The 27841-nt window shown below is 44.8% G+C and overlaps 2 long non-coding RNA genes across 2 annotated transcripts in view; one reads left to right on the top strand and one right to left on the bottom strand.

The window, feature by feature from the left end:
- Positions 1-94: 94 nt before the first annotated feature.
- Positions 95-27841, top strand: part of LOC134293205 (uncharacterized) — a 37844-nt gene continuing 10097 nt past the window's right edge. Inside the window, exon 1 of the long non-coding RNA XR_010000214.1 lies at positions 95-5742. This is a non-coding gene — a long non-coding RNA (uncharacterized LOC134293205). The remainder of the gene's footprint in view (positions 5743-27841) is intronic.
- The window catches only part of LOC134293206 (uncharacterized), a 14092-nt gene continuing 3371 nt past the window's right edge, over positions 17121-27841 (bottom strand). The window contains exon 2 of the long non-coding RNA XR_010000215.1: positions 17121-20219. This is a non-coding gene — a long non-coding RNA (uncharacterized LOC134293206). The remainder of the gene's footprint in view (positions 20220-27841) is intronic.

Here is a 27841-nt window from a genome sequence, read left to right as displayed (position 1 = left end):
GAAGGGGCGGGGCGAGGCGGAGGCCCTGCTGGCCTACTTTCGCGCCTTCTGGTCGGCAATGCGGCGCGGGCTTTGCCGCAATGAGGGCGGGGGGGGGGGGCGGGGAGGGCGCGCGGAGGAGAAGCCACGCCCCCATCCCCGCGAGGAGGGAGGGGGCGGCAGAGCTCCGCCTGGCCCCGTGCGCATGCGCAGAGAGCGCCTTTTCGTCGTCGAAAGACGACGTTCCCTCCATCTTTCTCCTCAGAAACAATGTTTCCTCCAACTTTCTCCTCAGAATCCTCTATTTTCCTTCATCTTTGCCCTCAGAAACAATGTTTCCTCCATCTTTCTCCTCAGAAACAATGTTTCCTCCAACTTTCTCCTCAGAATCCTCTATTTTCCTTCATCTTTGCCCTCAGAAACAATGTTTCCTCCATCTTCCTCCTCAGAAACAATGTTTCCTCCAACTTTCTCCTCAGAATCCTCTATTTTCCTTCATCTTTGCCCTCAGAAACAATGTTTCCTCCATCTTTCTCCTCAGAAACAATGTTTCCTCCAACTTTCTCCTCAGAATCCTCTATTTTCCTTCATCTTTGCCCTCAGAAACAATGTTTCCTCCATCTTCCTCCTCAGAAACAACGTTTCCTCAAACTTTCTCCTCAGAATCCTCTATTTTCCTTCATCTTTGCCCTCAGAAACAATGTTTCCTCCATCTTCCTCCTCAGAAACAACGTTTCCTCAAACTTTCTCCTCAGAATCCTATCTTTTCCTTCATCTTTGCCCTCAGAAACAATGTTTCCTCCATCTTTCTCCTCAGAAACAATGTTTCCTCAAACTTTCTCCTCAGAATCCTCTATTTTCTTTCATCTTTGCCCTCAGAAACAATGTTTCCTCCATCTTCCTCCTCAGAAACACAACATTCTAATATATATATATATATATATATATATATTTCTATTACTATTATATTATTATTATATTATTTATTATTCATGACTACATTGAAACTACAATAGAGAGAAATCAGCGCGGAAACTGCAAGAGGTACCATAGATGGTTGTACATGGAAATAATGGTAGTAAATAGTTTTTGATTACAGTTATATATTACAATTATATATTTTTTGTTATTTAAACTATATATTGTGAAATTATGTGGGGTTTTTTCTCACACACCACCCAAGTCATGCTAGGTTTTTTGGTGAATTTTGACACACCGAGTGCCAAAGGTTGCCCATCATTAATATAGATGTTGCCTATGTTTCTCTAGCGAGTTCAGTACGTCCGCGGTTCTCCTCCTGCCCACCCAACAACTGTCCCAATTTGTTTCACAGGCCGCTAACCAAGGAGAGCCCGCTATTCTCTGAAGCTCTTGTCAAGACGTTGCTCCGAGTATATAGGATGGATCTCGTTTCCTGTCATTTGACCCACTGGCTCGTGTTCGAGACACCCCATCTTCTCCACGACAGTCGGTGAGATATTCATCATGAGTATTGGTTTCACTCTACGCTAAACATAAACTGCTTTCTCAGTCGTTCCTCATAAAACAACTCTTTTCAGAAACTGGGTTGCTGTGAGTTTTCTGGGCTGTCTGGCCATATTCCAGAAGCATGATGTTTGGCCTACACCTATGGCAGGCACCCTCAGAGGTTGTGAGGTCTGTTGGAAACTAGGCAAGTGGGGTTTATACCTGTGGAAAGTGCAGGGTGGAAGAAAGTCCACGGCTCCATGGTGTCCTAATTTTTGAATTGGCAGGAAACAACACGGGCACAATATGTCATCCTTTCTGATATCTGAACATGTCCTTCTCTAAGCTAAACAGTCCCGGGTTCTCAGAGGAACTCATAGTTTTCAGACCTCCATCTTGTCCATTTTTGTCTCTGGTGCCCAGAACTGGACACGTTATATTCCAGGCAAGGCAGTCCAGCATTTCTTGCAACTCAACTGAGATCTTCGGGTATTTCCCTTATGCATTTAGAACATTTCGTACCTCTTCACACAATATTTACTCACACAATATGAACTCAAAGAGCTGCATGTATGTCAAAGCAAAACCTTGTTCTCTGTCCCTCTCTCTCCCTTCAAGAAGCGAAACATACTAGGAATAAAAACCACACGAAATCAAGAGCCAAGCGGCCAGAAATCTCCCAAAACAGACAGGAGCACGAGGCCCAGAGGCTGCTCCCTTGAAGCCCGAAAGCCCTTTACTCTCATGCCAGCGCTGTCTCTGAACTCAAAGAGCTGCTCGTATGTCAAAGAAAAACCTTATTCTCTGTCCCTCTCTCTCCCTTCAAGAAGCGAAACATACCGGGAATAAAAACCACACAAAATAAAGAGCCAAGCGGCCAGAAATCTCCCAAAACAGACAGGAGCATGAGGCCCAGAGGCTGCTCCCTTGAAGCCCGAAAGCCCTTTACTCTCATGCCAGCGCTCTCTCTGAACTCAAAGAGCTGCTCATATGTCAAAGCAAAACCTTGTTCTTTGTCCCTCTCTCTCCCTTCAAGAAGCGAAACATACCGGGAATAAAAACCACACATGGGGGACAATACTGAACCTGGCGGGACACCACAGGACAATGGCTGTGGGGCCAAACAGATGGCACTGAATTCCAAAACTCCAGATAATCTCACCCAACAACTTCATGTAGATGTTAAACAACATGAGGGACAATATTCAACCCGGCCGGACACCACAGGACAATGGCTGTGGGGCCGAGCGGGTGTCTCTCAGCAACACCCATCCTTGCGATGTGACCCAGAAAGATACCGTGGTCTGCGGTATTGGAGATCCAGCAGAACGAACAGGGACACACTCGCCTTGTTCAATAGTGGAACTCTCTGCCTCGGAGTCCGGTGGAGGCTTTTAAGCAGAGATTGGGTGGCCCTCTGTCGGGGGTGCTTTGGTTGTGCTATTCTTGCATGGCAGAAGGAGGCTGGACTAGATGGCCTGTGACTTTGCACACAGAGACGCACCAGCAACCCTTAACTTGTGCTCCTGTTTGCAAACCGAGGCAGAAATGCACGCAGCTTCTTCCTCGGTCCCATCTGCAGGTTGCCATGGCGTTGGTACCGATGGATGACGCAGGGGTTGCCATGGCAACCAACCCAGGAGGAAGAGGAGAGGCTTGGTTCCCATCCATCCATCCATCCCTCCATCGCTGGATCCGACAGGCCAAGGCCGGCAAAGCTGACTAATCTGGCTCAAAGCGCTCCCTCTTTGACCTACATACGATCCACTTTACCCTCCATTCGTTCTCTTCCAGCACCTTCGTTTCCTTCCTTCCTTCCTTCCTTCCTTCCTTCCTTCCTTCCTTCCTTCCTTCTTTTCTCGGCATGTCATTTTTTATCACCCTTCTTTCAGACTTGATATAAACAGTTTATTGATATAAAAAGGTAGCAAAAAAATAAGTCAAAAAGCAATAAGGAAATGCAATAATTCAAATGTAAACGTAGCAATTCAAATAGTGTTCAACGTCCCCAAGAACAGCACGTAAATCCTTAAAAGACAAGGCTTACACCATCGAAGCAAAATCCAAAGCACATGATAGAAACAAGAATGCTTTCCCAAGAAACCACAGGCAACACTTGAGGCTTGGAAACAGGAACCATAGGCAACATTTGAATGAAGGCCGGAACAAAGCAGGAGAAACTGAAGACCTGGCGATAAGTCTTTACTGGCTTCGACTTGGTCTGGAATAAAGGTTTTTGTACAAGGTCTGGTGGACGAATGGCACAAGCACTTTGCACTATTTAAAATTTGGTGTATTGTATATTATAATTGTTTTAACTGTTTTAATGTTTATTTTATTGTACTACTAGCTGTGCCCAGCCACGCGTTGCTGTGGCTTGTCTGGCGGTGTTGGTGAGAACTTGTTGAGGCTGGATGGCCATCTGTCAGGAGTGCTTGGATTGTGTCCTCCTGCATGGTAGAAGGAAGTTGATCTGGATGATCCTTAGGGGTCACTCCAAACCTTAGGATTGTATGATGATGATGTTGTTGTTGTTGTTGTTGTTATTATTATTATTATTATTATTATTATTATTATTATTGAGAGGCTGGGTGGCCATCTGTTGGCAATGCTTGGATTGTGTCCTGCATGGCAGAATTGGGTTGGACTGGATGGCCTTTATGGGTGTCTCCTAACTGTCTGATGCTATGATTCGATGTGTATTATTATTGTGCAGATATTGGATGGCCATCTGTCAGGAGTGGTTAGATTGTGTCCTCCTACATGATATAAGGATGTTGAACTGGATGATCCTTAGGGGTATTGTATTATTATTATTATTATTATTATTATTGAGAGGCTGGGTGGCCATCTGTTGGGCTGAGGCGGTTGCTAGGGGACCAAGTGGGCGGAGCTTAGCCTTCTAACTGGCAGCAATTGGATAAAAATTCCTCTCCCTCTAATTAGGACTTTATATTTCTTTTCTTTTTGTTGTATGAACGTAGAGGCATGGATGAGGGGTTATGTTGCCAAGTTTAGTGTTTCTGGGATGTGTAGTTTTGTTGTTTTGTCCTAGGCCGAAATTTCATTACCCTTTTATATAGATAGATATATATAGGAATGTAATGTGGATAATTCCCATGGAGTAAACAACAAAACCACTGGACCAAATCACACCATTTGGCCACAAAAGACATTAGTCATCCAATCAATCTGCATGCGGCAGCGTGTCAGCAAAAATGGCTAGGCGTGTCAGTGCTGACACATGTGTCATAGGTTGGCCATCACTGATCTATACACATAATAAAAGTGAAAAATGTGTATCTGTGTACGTGGAAGTGGTGTCCACTTACACAGACAGCCCCCCTCCGGCCTCCACAAACAGCTCTCGTTCCCCTTGAGCAGGAGACACCCGTGGCCCTCCGTCCACCGACATGCAGGTTATGGTGAGCGCCAAGAACGTGTCCCAGACCCTGCCCATGTCCCCCACAGACACCACCCTGCCCCCCACCCAAGGGAAAGCTTTCATGTGTGGACTATTTCCTCCTAGATGTTATGTTTCTTCTCCAGAATGGACATTCCAGGTCTCCTTAATTTGCATGATCCCGCCCACTGCCTCTCCCTTAACCCTTTCCTACCCTTTCCTATGGCACACAGCTAACCGAGGAATTTATCAGCAACCGGACAAGAGGATTGGAGAGAATTCACCATGATTTACAAGAATTGTACTTGGTCTACAACCAGAGTGCATTGTTAGCCCAACCAATGATGGATCTGGACCACACTTGCCACGGATGATGGGACTTGCAGTACCTTTGCTGATACTGTGACCCCCACCGACAATGGACTGGGACCAAACTTGGCACAGAGAAGCCCCATGAGCAAATGAACATACTGCAGGGGTTCGTGGGAATGGACCTTGATTTTGGGAGTTGTAGTTCACCTGCATCCAGAAAACACTGAACCCGGGTGACGTCAGATCTGGACCAAACTTGGCACACAGACCCAACATGGCCAACTGTGCATACAGGCCTGGTTTGGGGCTGATTGATCTTGGATCTGGGAGTTTTAGTTCACCCTTATCCAGAGAGCCCTGTACCTAGCCAATGACGGATCTGAACCAAACTTGGTACACAGACCCAACATGGCCAACTGTAAATAACAGCAGGGCTTGGGGGTGATTGCCCCGGGAATCTGGGAGTTGTAGTTCACCCTTATCTAGACAGGACTGAACCCGGCCAACAACAAGCCTGGACCAAACTTCAGTGATATGACCTAACATCCCAAAACCAAGAAGGCCTTCTTCTAATAACCTGGGTGAGTAATAAATAACGCAAATGTGATGCAGAACAGACTATTTCAGAACAGACCAGACTTTTTGCTCACTGGAGAATCAATGGTTTTTATTTTTATTCCCAACAAATAAATAAATGACAAAAGACTGTCAGAAAGCGCCACCTGGTGGGCCGAGCGTGAGTAGCATGCCTCACGAATGGCCAAAGTCCTAATCCTGTTTTCCCAGTCTAGCTACTCATTGGGCACTGGAGACTTGTGGAGTCCAGGGCGACACCCAACACATAGACCAAGCCTCCCAGTGCAATAAGGAACAATGCCATTGACAACCGGAATGGCTCCAGAAACATGCCTAAGGATGGTGTGATTTTAATTCATTTTAATTGAGATTGATATGTTTTAATTGCCGTATATACTCTAAGCCAACCCGAATATAAGCCGAGGCACCTAATTTTATCACAAAAAACTGGGATAACTTATTGACTCGAGTACAAGCCGAGGGTGGGAAATGCAGCCGCTACGGGTAAATTTCAAAATAAAAATAGATACCAATAAAATTTCATTAATCGAGGCATCAGTAGGTTAAATGTTTTTGAAGATTTACCGTATTTGAAAGAAAAACAATAAACCAGCTCTATAAGTGGAAAAGTAGGGGCAACAAAAACAATATGGTATCAACAATAACCTAATAATAATAATAATAATAATAATAATAATAATAATAAAACTTCATTTGGATCCCACCCTATCTCCCCATGGGGACTCAGGCCAGCTTCCAACATAGCAACAGGCAAATATTCAATGCTTATATAAACAATGCAGAGCTAGATATAGATCTATCATTATAGACACTAATTTCACATGTGCATTTCCCTCTGAAATGTTTGCAAATCCCCTCTGTGTGTGTGTGTGTGTGCATTTCCCCTACAATATTTGCAAGCCCTATATATATATATCTACACACAGGAGGGATTAAGGAAAAGCCTATTAAATTAGGTTATGATTTTACAAATTAAGCACCAAAACATCATGTTATACAACAAATTTGACAGAAAAAGTAGTTCAATGCGCAGTAATGTTATGTAGTAATTACTGTGTTTACGAATTTAGCACCAAAATGTCCTGATATATTGAAAACATTGACTACAAAAATGGCTTGGATAATCTAGAAACTTGGATAAGTGAGACTCTACTGTGTGTATATATATATATATATATATATATATATATATACACAGTAGAGTCTCACTTACCCAACACTCGCTTATCCAACATTCTGGATTATCCAACGCAGTTTTGTAATCAATGTTTTCAATACATCTTGATATTTTGGTGCTAAATTCGTAAATACAGTAATTACTACATAGCATTACTGCATATTGAACTACTTTTTCTGCCAAATTTGTTGTCTAACGATGTTTTGGTGCTTAATTTGTAAAATCATAACCTTAATCTCTCCTTATTATCCAACATATTCGCTTATCCAACTTTCTGCTGGCCCGTTTACGTTGGATAAGCGAGACTCTACTGTGTATATGTATATATACTAGCTGTGCCCGGCCACGCGTTGCTGTGGCGTAGTCTGGTGGTATGGGAAATAAAATATTGAGGAATTGGTAGTAGTTAAGGGTAAAGGGTAAAGGTTTTTCCCTGAAATTAAGTCCATTATAAATGGGTAATATAGCTGTGTGGAAGGGCCTTGAGTCTACACTGCCATATAATCCAGTTAAAATCGGATAATCTGTATTTTATAGGCAGTGGGGAAGAGGCCTTAGTGAGGCCTAACTCTGTCTGTCCCCTGGGCTGAATGTGTTGCTAGGAGACCAAGTGGGCGGAGCTTAGCCTTCTAACTGGCTCCTCTCTGCTGCTCCCCTCCAATATCTATCCTCCAGATTGCACCACTATTTTATGACCCTGTTCTTTGTGGTTTTTATTCTTATTTCTTTCTCACCCTGAGTTTTAACTTAGTGTCCATGTGGCCCGCCCTTGTTTTTATTGTTCCCCTGATTTTGCGTTGTAATGTATGTTATCATTTATTGTATTGTTTAATGTTTTATGATTTGTTGTTCTTTTTATATTCTGTCATATTGTATTGTTTTGGGCATGGCCCCATGTAAGCCGCCCCGAGTCCCCATTGGGGAGATGGTGGCGGGGTATAAATAAAGATTATTATTATTATTATTATTATTATTATTATTATTATTATTAACTGGCAGCAATTGGATAAAAGCAATCATTCCTCTCCCTCTAATTAGGACTTTATTTTTCTTTTCTTTTTGTTGTATGAACGTAGAGGCATGGATGAGGGATTGTGCTGCCAAGTTTAGTGTTTGTGGGATGTGCAGTTTTGTTGTTTTGTCCTAGGCCGAAACGCCACTACCCTTTTATATATATCTATATATATAAAAGAGTGATGGCATCACGGCGATTCACAAAACAACAAAAGTACAGGCCCCCCAACCTCAAAATTTGACAACACAACCCATCATCCACGCCTCAAGGTTGATACAACAAAAAGAAAAGAAAAATAAAGTCCTAATTAGAGGGAGAGCAATAACTTTTTTATCCAATTGCTGCCAGTTTAGAGGGCTAATCTCTGCCCACTTGGTTGCCTAGCAACCAAGGGACAGCCAGGTTTCAGTTAGGGGACAAGCAGATTTAGGGCTCACTTAGGCTTCTTCCACAGATTATCTAATTTGCACTGGATTATATGGCAGTGTAGACTCAAGGCCCTTCCACACAGCTATATAACCCATTTATAATCTTATATTATCTGCTTTGCACTGGATTATCTTGACTCCACACTACCATATAATCCACTTCAGTATGCATTTTATACAGCTGTGAAGAAGGAGCCTCATATAATCCAGTTCTGAGCAGATAATATAAGATTAGAAATATACAGTAGAGTCTCACTTATCCAACGTAAACAGGCCGGCAGGATAAGTGAATATGTTGGATAATAAGAAGGGATTCAGGAAAAGCCAATTAAACATCAAATTAGGTAATCGTTATACAAATTAAGCACCAAAACATCATATTATACAACAAATTTGACAGAAAGAGTAGTTCCATGCGCAGTAATGCTATGTAGTATTTACTGTAGAGCCTCACTTATCCAACGTTCTGGATTATCCAACACATTTTTGTAGTCAATGCTTTCAATATATCGTGATATTTTGGTGCTAAATTCATAAATACAGTAATTGCTATATAGCATTACTGTGTACTGAACTACTTTTTCTGACAAATTTGTTGTCTAACATGATGTTTTGGTGCTTAATTTGTAAAATCATAACTTAATTTGATGTTTAATAGGGTTATCCTTAATTCCTCATTATCCAACATATTCGCTTATCCAATATTCTGCCAGCCCATTTATGTTGGATAAGTGAGACTCTACTGTACTGTATTTACAAATTTAAAACACTGACTACAAAAATATTGATTATGAAAAGGCAGACTGCGTTGGATAATCCAGAACATTGTATAAGTGAATGTTGGATAAGTGAGATTCTACTTTAATATGAAATAATTACTGGGATAGAATAATGCAGAACAATATAATCTCTAAAACCAGGACAGTAAATAAACAGGGGAATTCCACACAGGAAACAATCAGGGCCAGCTAACACCTCCCAACAAAGTATTCCCATCATCAAAGTCTGGAAAATCCTCTGTTTTCTCGGGGCCACAGACAGTAGAAGCACATAAAATATCGCAAACAACACCACTCTGAAAACAAGGGTATTCCAGACAGGAAACAATCAGGGCCAGCTAACACCTCCCAACAAAAAATTCACTCAGGGAGGAAACAGCCAGGCTTTAAAGCTGCAAGGCCATTACATCCTAATCATTTTTCCTAATTGCAGCATTCATACTTGCCTCCAACAAACAAACAAAACCATTCAGAAATATTGTATATTCACAACCTTTAGGAAATAATATCCCCTGATGGCGCAGCGTGTTAAAGCGCTGAGCTGCTGAACTTCTGGACCGAAAGGCCACAGGTTTGAATTGGGGGAGCGGAGAGAGCCCCCACTTTCTGCCAACCCAGAAGTTCGAAAACATGCAAATGTGAGTGCATCAATAGGTACTGTTCCGGCGGGAAGGTAACGCTGCTCCATGTAGTCATCCCACATGACCTTGGAGGAGTCTACGGACAACGCCGGCTCTTCGGCTTAGAAATGGAGATGAGCACCAACCTCCAGAGTCAGACACGACTGGACTTAACGTCAGGGGAAAACCTTTACCCTTGACCTTAACTACCACCAATTCCTCAATACTTTATTTCCCAAACCACCATATTTCGCCACAGCAACGCGTGGCCGGGCACAGCTAGTAGATATAGATATAAAAATGTAATGTGCATAGTTCCCATGGAGTAAACAACAAAACCACTGGACCAAATTGCACCAAATGTGGCCACAAAAGACATAGTCATCCACTCAATCTGCATGCGGCAGCGTGTCAGCAAAAATGGCTAGGCGTGTCAGTGCTGACACGCGTGTCATAGGTTGGCCATCACTGGCCCAAGGAAAAGAAAGGAGGAGGGAAGGCACAAAGGAACAGGATGCACAACACGATCTTGCAGTGCCGTGCCAGGGCCTGCAGGAGGCAGCCTCGTAGTGGCGCATGGGCGCATGTTGCAGGCGCATTCTCTCTCTCTCTCTCTCTCTCTCTGCCGTCTGTCTGTCTGTCTGTCTCCTTTGTGTGAGGTCCTGGGAGAGCCTTGCCAGAGCCTTTGCCAGCCTCCCACGTTGGTGCCGGTCTTTGTGTGGCTTTGTGGTGGTCCTTGCAGGAAGCCCACCTCCACCTTGCCTTCTGCAACATGGAAGCCCCCCAAGGCCTCAGCACACCACTGGACCCCTCCACACAACACCAGTACGGCTCTATCGTTCCACGGCTGTCTCAGGGCCCTTCCAGACAAGCTTCTTGGGGGTTTTCAAGGGGGGGCCGATTCACAGTCCCTCAGAGTGTTGGGGGGCTGGACTAGGATGAAATAGTCCAAAATTAGGATTGTTGTTGTTGTGTGCCTTCAAGTCATTTCAGACTTAGGTCAACCCTAAGTCTAAAGTTTAGGACAGAGGCCAGGTCAATGGCCTTGGAGGGCCTGAGTTTGGGGACCCCTGATCTAGACGATCTCATAAGACCATAGGTAAGCAAAGAGACCCCCAAAGACCATCTAGATGGTCTCATAAGACCATAGGTAAGGAAAGGGACCCTCAAAGGCCATCCAGATGATCTCATCAGGCCATCAGAAGACCATAGGTAAGGAAAGGGACCCTCAAAGACCATCAAGACAATCTCATAAAACCATAGGTAAGGAAAGGGACCCCCAAAGGCCACCTAGATGATCTCATCAGGCCACCAGAAGAATATAGATAAGGAAAGGGACCCCCAAAGGCCATTTCGATGGTTTCATAAGACCATAGGTAAGGGAAGGTACCCTCAAAGACTATCTAGATGGTCTCATAGGACCATAGTTAAGGAAAGTGACCTCCAAAAGCCATCTAGATGGTCTCATAAGGCCATAGCTAAGCAAAGAGGCCTCCAAAGACCATCTAGGTGATCTCATAAGACCATCGGTAAGGAAAGGGACCCTCAAAGGCCATCTAGACGATCTCATCAGGCCATCAGAAGACCATAGATAAGGAAAGGGACCCTCAAAGACCTTCTAGATGGTTTCATAAGACCATAGAGAAGGAAAGGGGGCCCCAAAGGCCATCTAGACAATCTCATAAAACCATAGGTAAGGAAAGGGACCTTAAAAGTGCTTGATCCTTTCAAGTCCTTTCAAGCTAGTGCTTGATTTCGTGTGGTTTTTATTCCCATAAAATTTCGCTTCTTGAAGGGAGAGAGAACGACAGAGAAGAAGGTTTTGCCTTGACATACATGCAGCTCTTTGAGTTCAGAGAGACCGCTAGCATGAGAGTAAAGGGCTTTCGGGCTTCAAGGGAGCAGCCTCCGAGCCTCGTGCTCCTGTCATCTTTGGGAGATTGCTGGCCGCTTGGCTCTTGATTTTGTGTGGTTTTTATTCCCATAAAGTTTTGCTTCTTGAAGGGAGAGAGAGGGAGAGAGAACAAGGTTTTGCTTTGACATACGAGCAGCTCTTTGAGTTCAGAGAGAGCACTAGCATGAGAGCAAAGGGCTTTCGGGCTTCAAGGGAGCAGCCTCTGGGCCTCGTGCTCCTGTCTTCTTTGGGAGATTGCTGGCCACTTTGCTCTTGATTTTGTGTGGTTTTTTATTCCCAGTATGTTTTGCTTCTTGAAGGGAGAGAGAGAGGGAGAGAGAACAAGGTTTTGCTTTGACATACGAGCAGCTCTTTGAGTCCAGAGAGAGCGCTGGCATGAGAGTAAAGGGCTTTCGGGGCTTCAAGGGAGCAGCCACCTCAGCTGAGAAGCTTGTCTGGGCAAAACCCATTTTAAATCCACCGGGTTTCCTGCACGGAAGTACAGGTATAACTCAGGCTCTTGTTTTTCTCATTTCTATTCGATGCGACTGGGAGAAGAATGACGCAGTCGCCAGGGTGGGCGGGTGAGACGGGGAGAGGGAAGAAAAATTGGCCAGACAACCGGAGCAGCGTTTTCTTTTCCAGCTCGAGGGAGAGAAACTTGGCAGGTTGGGACAGGCTTGCAAAGAAACTGCAAGGCAAGCAGGGCCGGGGATCCCAACCAAGGGAAAGGAAGGAATGCTCTTCTCGCTTTCCGCCAGGGGTTCTCCTTGTGAGGCGCGTTTTCTCCTTTGTTTCGAATCAAAAAGTAGAGAACAAAGGCACGAGAGGCCGAGACACAGCCAGCCGCCACATTGGCAGGCTCAGCGTTTGCAGATCAGGGTGATGCCGCTTTCTGCAAGCTGGAAGCAACAAGGTTATGTGGCCACGAGCATGACTGCACGGAGCGCTGATGTTATCTTCCCTTCGGAGCGGTACCTAATGATCTACTCACATTTGAGCATGACTGCATGGAGGGCCATTACTTTCCCACCAGAGCAGTACCTATTGGTCTACTCACATTTGCATGTCCGTAGACACCTACAAGGTCATGTGACCAGCATGACTGTATGGAGTGCCGTTACCGTCCCACCGGAGCAGTACCTATTGATCTACTCACATTTGCATGTAGAGTGTGTCATGGTGGCTCTGTATGCAAAGTTTGGTCTTGATCAATCATTGGCGAGGCTCACAGTGGTCTCAGGAAGTGAGTGAATGTATTGCAAGTCCCATCATCCTTGGTCCATCCCTCTCCAAACAGAGCCAGGATGTAGAGTGTGTCATGGTGGCTCTGTGTGCAAAGTTTGGTCTTGATCAGTCATTGGCGAGGGTTACAGTGGTCTCAGGAAGTGAGTGAAGGTATTGCAAGTCCCATCATCCTTGGTCCATCCCTCTCCAAACAGAGCCAGGATGTAAAGTGGGCCATGGGGATTATGTGTGCCAAGTTTGGGCCAGGTCCGTCATTCTTGGCGGTAGATAGATATAGAAGATAGAGATTAGATATGGACATAGACACAGATAGAAGGCAAGGTCATCCATGTCACTGCGTGCTTGGTGGACGGAACACAACTTGGAAAAAGTCCCTTTTTCGGACTGGTGTTCCCAGTATCCCCCAGCCGGCTCATGTAGGCAATACTGAGGTTGTAATACAAATACCGTGCTTTGGAGGTCAGAAGTCCAAAGAGCTCACCGCAGTTCCCACACCCTTCCTTCACGAAGGAGTTGTTACGGGTGCCGCATCCCCGAATTGTGCAATCCGGCTCCCATTCCCGCCCGGCTTCCTCGGCGCTGGGTGGCAGCAGCAGCCATTCCCAGGCCAGGGCCTGGCGTCTCTTGTAATCTCTCCCGGCATCGCCGTGTCTGCCGTGTCTTGTCCGTCCAAGGAAAGAAGGCGATAGGGATCTCCTTGCAGGGCTTCTCAGGCGGGATTGGCTGCTGCAGGCAGAGCGGCTTCCCAACCAAAGGGAGGGAAGCGCATATCATAAAAACCCTCAGAAGGAAGGAAGGCAGGCCCTCGAGGGAGCCAGCGAGCAAGACTCGAACCCTTCCCTAGTTTAGTTTCAGTTCAGGTCTGGCTTGGAGTTCTCTGGGATGGTGATAATAATAACAACAACAATGCCTTCGCTTTCTGTTAAGATGGCTCCAGTAGGCCCTCGAGCAAGCCATCCGGACCTGAACCCTTCCCTAGTTTAGTTTCAGTTCAGGTTTGGCTTTGGCTTTTGGATGATGATAGTAATAATGATGATGATGATGGTAACAATATTCAAACCCTTCCCTAGTTTAGTTTCTATTCAGGTTTGACTTTGGCTTTTGGATGATGATAGTGATGATGATGATAACAATATTTGAACCCTTCCCTAGTTTAGTTTCAGTTCAGGCTTGGCTTGGAGTTCCCTGGGATGGTGATAATAATAACAACAATGCCTTCGCTTTCTGTTAAGAGGGGTCTGGCTTTTTTGCAATGGCTCCAGTAGGTCCTCGAGCGAGCCATCCGGACGTGAACCCTTCCCTAGTTTAGTTTCAGTTCAGGTCTGGCTTGGAGTTCTCTGGGATGGTGATAATCATAACAACAATGCCTTCGCTTTCTGTTAAGAGGGGTCTGGCTTTTTTGCAATGGCTCCAGTAGGCCCTCAAGCGAGCCATCCGGACCTGAACCCTTCCCTAGTTTAGTTTCAGTTCAGGCTTGGCTTGGAGTTCCCTGGGATGGTGATAATAATAACAACAATGCCTTCGCTTTCTTTTAAGAGGGGTCTGGCCTTTTTGCAATGGCTCCAGTAGGTCCTCGAGCGAGCCATCCGGACCTGAACCCTTCCCTAGTTTAGTTTCAGTTCAGGCTTGGCTTGGAGTTCTCTAGGATGGTGATAATAATAACAACAATGCCTTCGCTTTCTTTTAAGAGGGGTCTGGCCTTTTTGCAATGGCTCCAGTAGGTCCTCGAGCGAGCCATCCGGACTTGAACCCTTCCCTAATTTAGTTTCAGTTCAGGCTTGGCTTGGGGTCCCGGAGATGATAATAATGACAACAACAACACCCTCGCTTTTTTGCAAAGGCTCCAAGAGATAGGCCCTCGAGTGAGTGAGCCACCTTGACTTGGAGCCTTCCCTAGTTTAGTTTAGGTTCAGGTTTGACTTTGGCTTTTGGATGATGATAGTAATAATGATGATGATGATGATGATGATGATATTCAAACCCTTCCCTAGTTTAGTTTCAGTTCAGGTTTGGCTTTGGGTTTCCTGGGAGGGTGATAATAATAACAATACCCTCGCTTTCTGTTAGGAGAGGTCTGGCTTTTTTGCAATGGCTCCGATAGGCCCTTGAGCAGGCCATCTGGACTTGGAGCCTTCCCTAGTTTAGTTCAGTTCAAGTTTAACTTTTGGATGATGATAGTAATAATGATGATGATGATGATGATGATAACAATATTTGAACCCTTCCCTAGTTTAGTTTCTATTCAGGTTTGGCTTTGGCTTTTGGATGATGATAGTGATGATGATGATGATGATGATGATGATGATGATGATGATGATGATGATGATAACAATATTCGAACCCTTCCCTAGTTTAGTTTCTATTCAGGTTTGGCTTTGGGTTTCCTGAGATGATGATAATAATAACAATGATACTCACTGTCTGTTAGGAGAGGTCTGGCTTTTTTGCAATGGCTCCAATAGGCCCTCGAGCAGGCCATCTGGACTTGGAGCCTTCCCTAGTTTAGTTTCAGTTCAGGTTGTTAAACCACATGAAGGACAATTCCCAAGAACCAGATCAGGACCTGCACAGCCTCCTTAGCATCTGGTGGAAAGGAGTGATAGAGTTGGACATCATCTGCATACAGATGGCATCCAACTCGAGAACTCCGGATGATCTCTTTTAAGCAGAGGCTGGATGGCCATCTGTCGGGGATGCTTTGAACCCGATTTCCTGCTTCTTAGCAGAATGGGGTTGGACTGGATGGCCCACGAGGTCTCTTCCAACTCTACGATTCTATCTCTTTGGGCAGCTGGACTTCTTCCTCTCGATGGCGGCGAGTGGCTTTAAGCCGGGGAAGAAAGCGAAGAAGTAAGCGGGAACCTTTTGGCTGATGATCCGCCAGGCCAAAGAGGAAGCAACAAAAGGGAAACTGAGGACGCTGGGCCAAGACTGCAGCTGCCAGGAAGAAAAGCGGTTGCGTCAGGCCCGCATTCCTCTGTGCGTGGCTCCCGCCACCGGGGCAACCGTGGTCAGGCACAAACCAAGGCCTTTTTCGTCCCCGTCCTGTCCGCACACACACACACATACACACACAGTCCAGCTTCTGGAAGGAAAGGGAGCGATTAAAGCCGTTGGATACTCTCCAAATATTCACAGCCACCGACGACGGCCAAGACATTCCGGACTGAGTGTGGTCAAAGATGGCAAGCGTGATGAACGAAGAGGATCGACACACTCTTATTTTATTTATTCTATTTTATTTACAGTATTTATATTCCGCCTTCCTTTTTATTATTATTAGGGCAAACATTCAATGCCATTAGGCATACGACACACACAGACAAAAACACAGAGGCAATTTAACATTTCGCAGCTTCCGGCTTCACGAGGGTATGCTCTATTCCGGCCACGGGGGGGGGGGGGGGGGGGGCGCTGCGGCTTCATTGTCCACTGTGACACCGAGTCCTTGATGGAGTACTTCCTCATTCTTCCGCACACTGCTGGAAGTTTTATGGTGTCATAGGTAAAAAGGTAAAGGTTTTCCCCTGACGTTAAGTCCAGTCGTGACCGACTCTGGGGGTTGGTGCTCATCTCCATTACCTTCCTGCCAGAGCAGTACCTATTGATCTACTCACGCTCTGGGGTTGGTGCTCATCTCCATTTCTAAGCCCAAGAGCTGGCGTTGTCCGTAGACACCTCCAAGGTCATGTGGCCATAGGCATGACTGCATGGAGTGCCGTTACCTTCCCGTCGGAGCAGTACCTATTGATCTACTCACATTGGCATGTTTTCGAACTGCTAGGTTGGCAGGAGCTGGGGCTAACAGCGGGCGCTCATTCCGCTCCTGGGCTTTGAACCTGGGACCTTTAGGTCTGCAAGTTCAGCAGCTCAGCGCTTTAACACACTGCGCCACCGCCAGGGGCCTTAAATTAGTTAAATTAGCCTCCCCACATAAAGCAGTACCTAAATGTTCTACTCGACAGATGCAATTGTCTTTCGAGCTGCTTAGGTCAACAGCAAGCTAGACTATTAATGGTCGGGAGCTCAATCCAACCCGGGCTTCGATCTCATGACCTTTCGGTCAGTAGTGATTTATTGCAGCTGGCTACTAACCGGCTGCACCACTAGCCTGTATCTGTTGTCTGTCTTGTCATTGTTATAATCGGCATTGAATTTAGGTGTTTAGATGACAGCGTATTATTTGCGGAAACGAGCAAAGGTAGAGAACTTGTTGTTTATTTGAATTTAAGCAATCAAAAAGCATAGCAGTTTCAATAACAATTCAGGCTTTTCTCTTATAAAGGATGGTTTTATAAATTGGATTCTGTGTAAATATGTTCCTTCACCAAGGAAACACAAACAGGACAATTTAAACTTTTAAATCCACTTCTCCTGGGATTTAAAACCAACACTCCAGACTAGAAGAGTCACAATGTAACTCTCAGCCCTTCCTTTCCTGAAGGCGTTTAACTATATTCCTCAAAGAGGCTTCCTTTTCAAAACACAGTTATAATAATAATAACCAAAAAAAAGAATGTTGTCCTTTATCTTGGCTGAGTCAATGATTCTTTACTTCTTCATAAAATACTAAATCGTCCTTCTGTTCTTTAATTGATATCCTTCAACTTCTTTTCCTTTCAAATTCTTCTACTTTAGACCAGTCTGTGTATTTTATTGGGTTACCTGTATTTTTCTTTAGAAAAAAAAGTTAATTTATCCATGTTCTTGATCTCTCTCGCTTTCTGTTACCATTCTTCCATATCCGGTGTTTCCTTTTGCTTCCACCTTTTAGCAAAACTAATTCTGACGGCTGTCGTTAAGTATATAAATAAGATATCTGAATGGATATCCCGGTCAGTTATGCCCAATAAATAATACTTTGAAAATCAACATGTTTTTGAAACACGGCGCTGGAGGAGAGTTTGTGGACGGAGCACATAGAGCCTGAAGCCGAGATGACCGAGCTGAGGTTGTTGCCCTTTGGCCGTCCACCACGAGACAACACGGATGGGGCTTCTGGGAGAGGAATCACAGGGGAGACCGGCGTGGAGTGCCGAGCCGAGCGAGCTGAGCGAGCTGCGCATGACTCAGCCAAGGAGGCTGCGGCACCATTGACGTCCTCGCACGAGAGAGAAGGAAGGAAGGAAGGAAGGACGTGACTCAGGCCGGATGTGCACGTGGTGGACGGGAATGCGGTGCGGAAACTGGGAGGCCGGCCGGGGAGGCTGTCACTGGTCAAAGGCAATCACTGGTCACTGGTCAAGGGCAATCTGGAGTCCAAAAAGACCTCAGGAGGGGCAGGGAGAGAGACTGGACACAAGGAAGGGCCGAGCGCTGGACTGGCCGGCTGGCCTGTGCAAACCCTCCACCTCGGGAGCACGGCCTGCCCACAGAACCAGAGAAACAAAGGGCTGGAATAATAATAATAATAATAATGGCTTACAGCAAAATCCAAATACAAGAGATAATAAAATATGAAACATCAAAGGACAACAACAGAAACCAATAATAAAATATACACAATAGGCTAAAAAACACAACACAGAATTAAGAGGAAGAGGCCACATGGGCCACCCAGCCCCACCTGCCGTGCAGAAAAGCACAATCAAAGCAGCCCCGACAGATGGACATCCTGCCTCTACATAGTAGTAGTAATAATAATAATAATAATAATACATCACACAGTCCTAGACACTTGGGAAGTGTTCGACTTGTGATTTTGTGAAACGAAATCCAGCATATCTATCTTGTTTGCTGTGTCATAATAATAATAATAATAATAATAATAATAATAATAATAATAACAATAATAATGAATAGAATTTGGAAGAAATCCCCAAGGGCCATCCAGTCCAACCCCTTTCTGCCGTGCCGGAAAAGCACAATCAAAACAGCCCCAACAGATGGCCATCCAGCCTCTGCATAGTAATAACAATAATAATAATAATAAGTTATGCTACATAGTAATTACTGTATTTACGAATTTAGCACCAAAATATCAAGATGTATTGAAAACATTGACTACAAAAATGCGTTGGATAATCTAGAACATTGGATAAGTGAGACTCTACTGTATATAGTTTTACGATCGTCTCTGATGTCTCTTCGTGCTGAGTTCCTCTGACTCAATCCAACTGCTGCTGTGCTGCATAAATTACTCTGACAATTGGTTATGGGCCCAGACTGACCAGTTCCTAGACTGGCCAGATCCTAGACTGCGTAAATTACTCTGACAATTGGTTATGGGCCCAGACTGACCAGTTCCTAGACTGGCCAGATCCTAGACTGCGTAAATTACTCTGACAATTGGTTATGGGCCCAGACTGACCAGTTCCTAGACTGGCCAGATCCTAGACTGCGTAAATTACTCTGACAATTGGTTATGGGCCCAGACTGACCAGTTCCTAGACTGGCCAGATCCTAGACTGCGTAAATTACTCTGACAATTGGTTATGGGCCCAGACTGACCAGTTCCTAGACTGGCCAGATCCTAGACTGCGTAAATTACTCTGACAATTGGTTATGGGCCCAGACTGACCAGTTCCTAGACTGGCTAGATCCTAGACTGCGTAAATTACTCTGACAATTGGTTATGGGCCCAGACTGACCATTTCCTAGACTGGCCAGATCCTAGACTGCGTAAATTACTCTGACAATTGGTTATGGGCCCAGACTGACCATTTCCTAGACTGGCCAGATCCTAGACTGCGTAAATTACTCTGACAATTGGTTATGGGCCCAGACTGACCAGTTCCTAGACTGGCCAGATCCTAGACTGCGTAAATTACTCTGACAATTGGTTATGGGCCCAGACTGACCAGTTCCTAGACTGGCCAGATCCTAGACTGCGTAAATTACTCTGACAATTGGTTATGGGCCCAGACTGACCAGTTCCTAGACTGGCCAGATCCTAGACTGCGTAAATTACTCTGACAATTGGTTATGGGCCCAGACTGACCAGTTCCTAGACTGGCCAGATCCTAGACTGCGTAAATTACTCTGACAATTGGTTATGGGCCCAGACTGACCAGTTCCTAGACTGGCCAGATCCTAGACTGCGTAAATTACTCTGACAGTCTCCATCACATGAGGAAGTGTTTTAAGGGTTGTGGCATTAGAAAAGCGGAGATCCACCGAGCAGGATGATCTCCAGGGATCCCTTCCAAGTGTGCAATCCAGTGAGACCGCAGTGCCCTGCCCCTGAACCCCAGGCCTGTCCACAGGGCGTGCCCTCGCTTGGCGTGTGCGTTCCGTGTATGTTGCAATCTCATCTGGGGCGGATTCTTCTCGTTCTGGTTGCCGAACCACAAAAGGATCCCTGGGAAAGCGAGAGAGAGAGAGACGTGGGTGGGTGGGCGGGGTGGCCGGGAAGCGAAGGGCGGGGCGCCCACAAAGGCCACATCCTGCCTCTCCGCCCCCAAGGATGGCACCAAGGAGGGGTGGGAGTCTGTGCATGCTTTCCAACAACCATCATGTATTGATTATTGCTGTTGTTGTTGTTGTTGTTGTTATTATTATGACTAGCTTGTGGACCCGGCAGGCCTTGTTTGTTTTGGGATGTTGGGTCATATCACTGAAGTTTCATCCAGATCCGTCGTTGGCTGGGTTCAGTCTTCTCTGGATAAGGGTGAACTACAACTCCCAGATTCCTGGGGCAATCACCCCCAAACCCTGCCAGTATTCACAGTTGGCCATGTTGGGTCTGTGTGCCAAGTTGGTCCAGATCTGACGTCTTTCTGGATGCAAGTGAACTACAACTCCCAAAACCAAGGTCCATTCCCCCAAACCCATGAAGTATGTTCAGTTGATTAAGGGTCTTCTCTGTGCCAAGTTTGGTCCCAATCTATTGTTGGTGGGGATCACGGTTTTTCTGGATGTAGGTGAACTACAATTCCCAAAACCGAGGTCAATTCCCCCAAACTCCTGCAGTATATTCAGTCGGTCATGGGGCTTCTCTGTGCCCAGTTTGGTCCCAGCTCATTGTCGGTGGGGGTCACAGTATCAGTGAAGATACTGCAAGTCCCATCATCTGTGGCAAGTGTGGTCCAGATCCATCGTTGGTTGGGTTCACATTGGTACTGGGCTCTCTGGATGGAGGTCAAGTACAACTCCTGTCAATCATGATGTGAATTTTCCCCAAACTTCTTGCTCAGTTGTTGATCAATTCCTCTGTTAACTGTGTGCCGTAGGAAAGAGTAGGAAAGGGTTAAGGGAGAGGCAGTGGGCGGGGTCATGCAAATTAAGGAACCCTGGGATGTCCATTCTGGAGGAGAAACAGAAAAGGTCCCCACAGGGAGGCCTTCCTTCCCTTAGGTGAGGGGCAGAATTGTGTTTGTGGAGGACACGGGCAGGGTCTGGGAAACACGTTCATGGGAGTCACGGTCTGGGATACACGCTCAAGGTAGTCACCGTAACCTGCATGTCGGTGGAGGGAGGGCCATGGTGTCTCCTGCTCAGCCGGAACTAGAGCTCTTTCTGGAGGCCAAAGGGAGGCCGTCTGTGCAAGTGGACACCTTCTCCACATACACACATACACACTTTTATAATGTGTATAGATTTTGCTGATCTTGTCCCCAAGTTGTAAATGAATGATAGACGTCTTCCATCCTGGAACCATCTCAGTTTCCTGGACCAGATGTTGACTCTTCTTGATTGGCGTTGGCCTTGTGTTGACTTCCTTCTCAACAGCTGTAAACATTTCCTTAACTTGATGTGAACATTTCTCTTACCACTGTCACCGTTCTTATCACAGGCAGGTCAACTATTTCAGGCCTAATTAGCAACTGTTAATTCCAGGTCAGAAGCAGGCAGTTAGTCATTGCAGGCCTTAATGTTTTAGAAGTTTAGTTCTCATTCATTCCCTCCTGCCATTCAATTCGTTCAAACCATCTATTTATATAAAAGGGTAGTGACGTTTCGGCCTAGGACAAAACAACAAAACTACACATCCCAGAAACACTAAACTTGGCAGCACAACCCCTCATCCATGCCTCTACGTTCATACAACGAAAAGAAAAGAAAAATAAAGTCCTAATTAGAGGGAGAGGAAGAATTGTTTTTATCCAATTGCTGCCAGTTAGAAGGCTAAGCTCTGCTCAGGGGACAGGCAGACTTAGGCCTCACTTAGGCCTCTTCCACACTGCCTATAAAATACAGATTATATGATTTGAACTGGATTATATGGCAGTGTAGACTCAAGGCCCTTCCACACAGCTATATAACCCACTAGCTGTGCCCAGCCACGTGTTGCTGTGGCGAAGCATGGTGGTATGGGAAATAAAGTATTGAGGAATTGGTGGTAGTTAAGCTAAAGGGTAAAGGTTTTCCCTGACATTAAGTCAATGGACTTAATGGGTTATGGGTTATATAGCTGTGTGGAAGGGCCTTGAGTCCACACTGCCATATAATCCAGTTAAAATAAGATAATCTGTATTTTATAGGCAGTGTGGAAGAGGCCTAAGTGAGGCCTAACTCTGCCTGTCCCCTGGGCTGAGTGGGTTGCTAGGAGACCAAGTGGGCGGAGCTTAGCCTTCTAACTGGCAGCAATTGGATAAAAACAATTATTCCTCTCCCTCTAATTAGGGCTTTATTTTTCTTTTCTTTTTGTTGTATGAACCTAGAGGCATGGATGAGGGGTTGTGCTGCCAGGTTTAGTGTTTCTGGGATGTATAGTTTTGTTGTTTTGTCCTAGGCTGAAATTTCATTACTCTTTTATATATATAGATTTATAATGGACTTAATGTCGGGAAAAACCTTGACCCTTGACCTTAACTACCACCAATTCCTCAATACTTTATTTCCCAGACCACCAGACTTCGCCACAGCAACGCCTGGCCGGGCACAGCTAGTAATAATATATTTCACGACAGAATGGCCCAGACAAGGATGGACAAGGCTAGATGCGGGTCAAGGGTCCAGTGGGCCGGCTGCCCAGTCCCTGGGAGGAAGGAGGTGGCGGGAGGGAGCGGAGGCCAAGGGTCAGCCTGGGAGGCCCAAGGGCCTGGCGGGCAGCTGTCCAAGCAGAGGCCCCGCTGCATTCCAGGGCTCTCTCTCCCTTTCTCGCTCACATATTTCCCCTTTAGCCCTTGACTCCAGCAAAGGCTAAAAATATCCAGCCAAGAGAGAGAAGAGGAGAGAAGGGAAGGGGCTGTGGGCGAATTTCCTGGCGGGCTGCCCACCCACCCACCCACCCACGCACCCACCCACCCCGTTTCCCTGCCGAGCAATGACGCAGGGCTGGCCGTGGCTTCCCTGGAGGAGCACAGCGTGGCCTTGCTTCGGGCAGGACTCCTCCTCCTGCTCACGGGCTCCTCGCCAAGTGGGCCAAGGGCGCTGCCGAGCCCCACGCCTGCCTGCCTGCCTGCCTGCCTTGGCGGCCCACTCGCCCAACTTTATTATTGTCCTTGTGCACCGTTTCCTTCTTGGGAGGAGAGCAATGACCAACTTTGACAAAATAAGGAAGAGCAGAGACATCACACGGGCAACAAAAGAAGGTCCGCATAGTCAAAGCAATGGTCTTCCCCATCTATATATATAAAAGGGTAGTGACGTTTCGACTTAGGACAAAACAACAAAACCACACATCCCAGAAACACTAAACTTGGCAGCACAACCCCTCACCCATGCCTCCACGTTCATACAACCAACAGCTCCAGCTACTCCAGAAAACGGCCAGGCTTTGAGACTGCAAGGCTATTCACTGCTATTCCACCTGGCCAACAAAGGATTCCCATAAGCCACAGCAACGCGTGGACAGGCACAGCTAGTCTATATATATAAAAGGATAATTTTCTACTCCACAGATGTAACTTTCGAGTCTTTCGAGCTGTTGTTGTTGTTGTTAATTAGTTAAATTAGCCTCCCCGCGTAAAGTGGTACCTACATTTTCTACTCGACAGATGCAACTTTCGAGTCTTTCGAGCTGTTGTTGTTGTTGTTGTTAATTAGTTAAATTAGCCTCCCCGCGTAAAGCGGTACCTAAATTTTCTACTCCACAGATGTAACTTTTGAGTCTTTCGAGCTGTTGTTGTTGTTGTTAATTAGTTAAATTAGCCTCCCCGCGTAAAGCGGTACCTAAATTTTCTACTCCACAGATGCAACTTTCGAGTCTTTCGAGCTGTTGTTGTTGTTAATTAGTTAAATTAGCCTCCCCGCGTAAAGCGGTACCTAAATTTTCTACTCCACAGATGCAACTTTCGAGTCTTTCGAGCTGTTGTTGTTGTTAATTAGTTAAATTAGCCTCCCCGCGTAAAGCGGTACCTAAATTTTCTACTCCACAGATGCAACTTTCGAGTCTTTCGAGCTGTTGTTGTTGTTGTTAATTAGTTAAATTAGCCTCCCCGCGTAAAGCGGTACCTAAATTTTCTACTCGATAGATGCAACTTTCGAGTCTTTCGAGCTGTTGTTGTTGTTAATTAGTTAAATTAGCCTCCCCGCGTAAAGCGGTACCTAAATTTTCTACTCCACAGATGCAACTTTCGAGTCTTTCGAGCTGTTGTTGTTGTTGTTAATTAGTTAAATTAGCCTCCCCGCGTAAAGCGGTACCTAAATTTTCTACTCCACAGATGTAACTTTCGAGTCTTTCGAGCTGTTGTTGTTGTTGTTAATTAGTTAAATTAGCCTCCCCGCGTAAAGCGGTACCTAAATTTTCTACTCCACAGATGCAACTTTCGAGTCTTTCGAGCTGTTGTTGTTGTTAATTAGTTAAATTAGCCTCCCCGCGTAAAGCGGTACCTAAATTTTCTACTCCACAGATGCAACTTTCGAGTCTTTCGAGCTGTTGTTGTTGTTGTTAATTAGTTAAATTAGCCTCCCCGCGTAAAGCGGTACCTAAATTTTCTACTCCACAGATGTAACTTTCGAGTCTTTCGAGCTGTTGTTGTTGTTGTTAATTAGTTAAATTAGCCTCCCCGCGTAAAGCGGTACCTAAATTTTCTACTCCACAGATGTAACTTTTGAGTCTTTCGAGCTGTTGTTGTTGTTGTTGTTAATTAGTTAAATTAGCCTCCCCGCGTAAAGCGGTACCTAAATTTTCTACTCCACAGATGTAACTTTCGAGTCTTTCGAGCTGTTGTTGTTGTTGTTAATTAGTTAAATTAGCCTCCCCGCGTAAAGCGGGTACCTAAATTTTCTACTCCACAGATGCAACTTTCGAGTCTTTCGAGCTGTTGTTGTTGTTGTTAATTAGTTAAATTAGCCTCCCCGCGTAAAGCGGTACCTAAATTTTCTACTCGATAGATGCAACTTTCGAGTCTTTCGAGCTGTTGTTGTTGTTAATTAGTTAAATTAGCCTCCCCGCGTAAAGCGGGTACCTAAATTTTCTACTCCACAGATGCAACTTTCGAGTCTTTCGAGCTGTTGTTGTTGTTGTTAATTAGTTAAATTAGCCTCCCCGCGTAAAGCGGTACCTAAATTTTCTACTCCACAGATGTAACTTTCGAGTCTTTCGAGCTGTTGTTGTTGTTGTTAATTAGTTAAATTAGCCTCCCCGCGTAAAGCGGTACCTAAATTTTCTACTCCACAGATGCAACTTTCGAGTCTTTCGAGCTGTTGTTGTTGTTAATTAGTTAAATTAGCCTCCCCGCGTAAAGCGGTACCTAAATTTTCTACTCCACAGATGCAACTTTCGAGTCTTTCGAGCTGTTGTTGTTGTTGTTAATTAGTTAAATTAGCCTCCCCGCGTAAAGCGGTACCTAAATTTTCTACTCGATAGATGCAACTTTCGAGTCTTTCGAGCTGTTGTTGTTGTTGTTAATTAGTTAAATTAGCCTCCCCGCATTAAGCGGTACCTAAATTTTCTACTCGACAGATGCAACTTTCGAGTCTTTCGAGCTGTTGTTGTTGTTGTTAATTAGTTAAATTAGCCTCCCCGCGTAAAGCGGTACCTAAATTTTCTACTCCACAGATGCAACTTTCGAGTCTTTCGAGCTGTTGTTGTTGTTAATTAGTTAAATTAGCCTCCCCGCGTAAAGCGGTACCTAAATTTTCTACTCCATAGATGCAACTTTCGAGTCTTTCGAGCTGTTGTTGTTGTTGTTGTTAATTAGTTAAATTAGCCTCCCCGCGTAAAGCGGGTACCTAAATTTTCTACTCGACAGATGCAACTTTCGAGTCTTTCGAGCTGTTGTTGTTGTTAATTAGTTAAATTAGCCTCCCCGCGTAAAGCGGTACCTAAATTTTCTACTCCATAGATGCAACTTTCGAGTCTTTCGAGCTGTTGTTGTTGTTGTTGTTAATTAGTTAAATTAGCCTCCCCGCGTAAAGCGGTACCTAAATTTTCTACTCGACAGATGCAACTTTCGAGTCTTTCGAGCTGTTGTTGTTGTTAATTAGTTAAATTAGCCTCCCCGCGTAAAGCGGTACCTAAATTTTCTACTCCATAGATGCAACTTTCGAGTCTTTCGAGCTGTTGTTGTTGTTGTTGTTAATTAGTTAAATTAGCCTCCCCGCATAAAGCAGTACCTAAATTTTCTACTCGACAGATGCAACTTTCGACTCTTTCGAGCTGCTGTTGTTGTTGTTGCTGCTGTTGTTGTTGTTCCAATACAGCTAAACAGCCTGGCTGGTTATATTTCCTTCTGAGGGGAAAGGGCCCCCCAAATGCCGGCTGCCCCATCCCGGCCCCTTTGCAGCCTGAATGAGGGGGAGAGAGAGAGAGAGAGAGAGAGAGCCATTCATTCATCCCGTTCCCATTCATTCACAAAGGCTCTGGAGAGCCCGGTCGCCATGGCAACTACTCTCCTCTCCCCCTCCCTCCCCCCCTTTTTTTGGGCTGCAACATCATCAGACTATTATTATTGTACTAATAATAGTAGTACAATCTAATCATACATTATGAGATGAATAATAAATAAATATTACATTAGATGATCTGATCATAAATAATAACAGACCTCGCCACCTCTGTCGTAGGGTGGGCGAAGCGTCAGGAGAGAATGCTTCTGGAACATTTATTTATTTATTCACAACATTTATATCCCGCCCTTCTCACTCAGGGCGGCTTACAAGCCATATGTACATACAATATATTATATTATTCGTATATCACAATATAAGAATTATATACAGTAGAGTGTCACTTATCCAACACTCACTTATCCAACGTTCTGGATTATCCAATACACACACACACACACATATATATATATATTTGGTCCAGTGGTTTTGTTGTTTACTCCATGGGAATTATGCACATTACATATATATCTATCTATATATAAAAGAGTGATGGCATCACGGCGACCCACAAAACAACAAAACTACAGGCCCCCCAACCTCGAAATTTGACAACACAACCCATCATCCACGCCCCTAGGTTGATACAACAAAAAGAAAAGAAAAATAAAGTCCTAATTAGAGAGAGAGGAATAATTGCTTTTATCCAATTGCTGCCAGTTAGAAGGCTATGCTCCTCCAACTTGGTCTCCTAGCAACCCAATAAAAAATAATAATAAAAACCCTAAAAATAATTAAAAACACTAAAAATTAATACAATAAAATACTATAATAACAGAAAATAACTAAAAATAATACAAGAAAATAATAAAATATAATAAATAAAAAGATAACTTACAATAAAATTAATTTAAAAAATACAAATAACGTCAAATAAAAATTACACAACAATTTTTAACCAATACCACCACCACTTTGCCACAGCAATGCGTGGCCGGGCACAGCTAGTAGTAATAATATGATAATATACTACAATAATAATAGAATAATAATATTATATATACAGTAGAGTCTCACATATCCAAGCCTCACTTATCCAAGCCATTTTTGTAGTCAATGTTTTCAAACTATCATGATATTTTGGTGCTAAATTCGTAAATACAGTCATTACTACATAATATTACTGCGTATTGAACTACTTTTTCGGTCAAATTTGTTGTATAACATGATGTTTTGGTGCTTAATTTGTAAAATCATAACCTCATT

The sequence above is a fragment of the Anolis carolinensis genome, unplaced genomic scaffold (genome assembly GCF_035594765.1).
Source record: "Anolis carolinensis isolate JA03-04 unplaced genomic scaffold, rAnoCar3.1.pri scaffold_7, whole genome shotgun sequence".
Classification (NCBI taxonomy): domain Eukaryota; kingdom Metazoa; phylum Chordata; class Lepidosauria; order Squamata; family Dactyloidae; genus Anolis; species Anolis carolinensis.
This window is presented reverse-complemented; position numbering and strand designations above follow the sequence as displayed.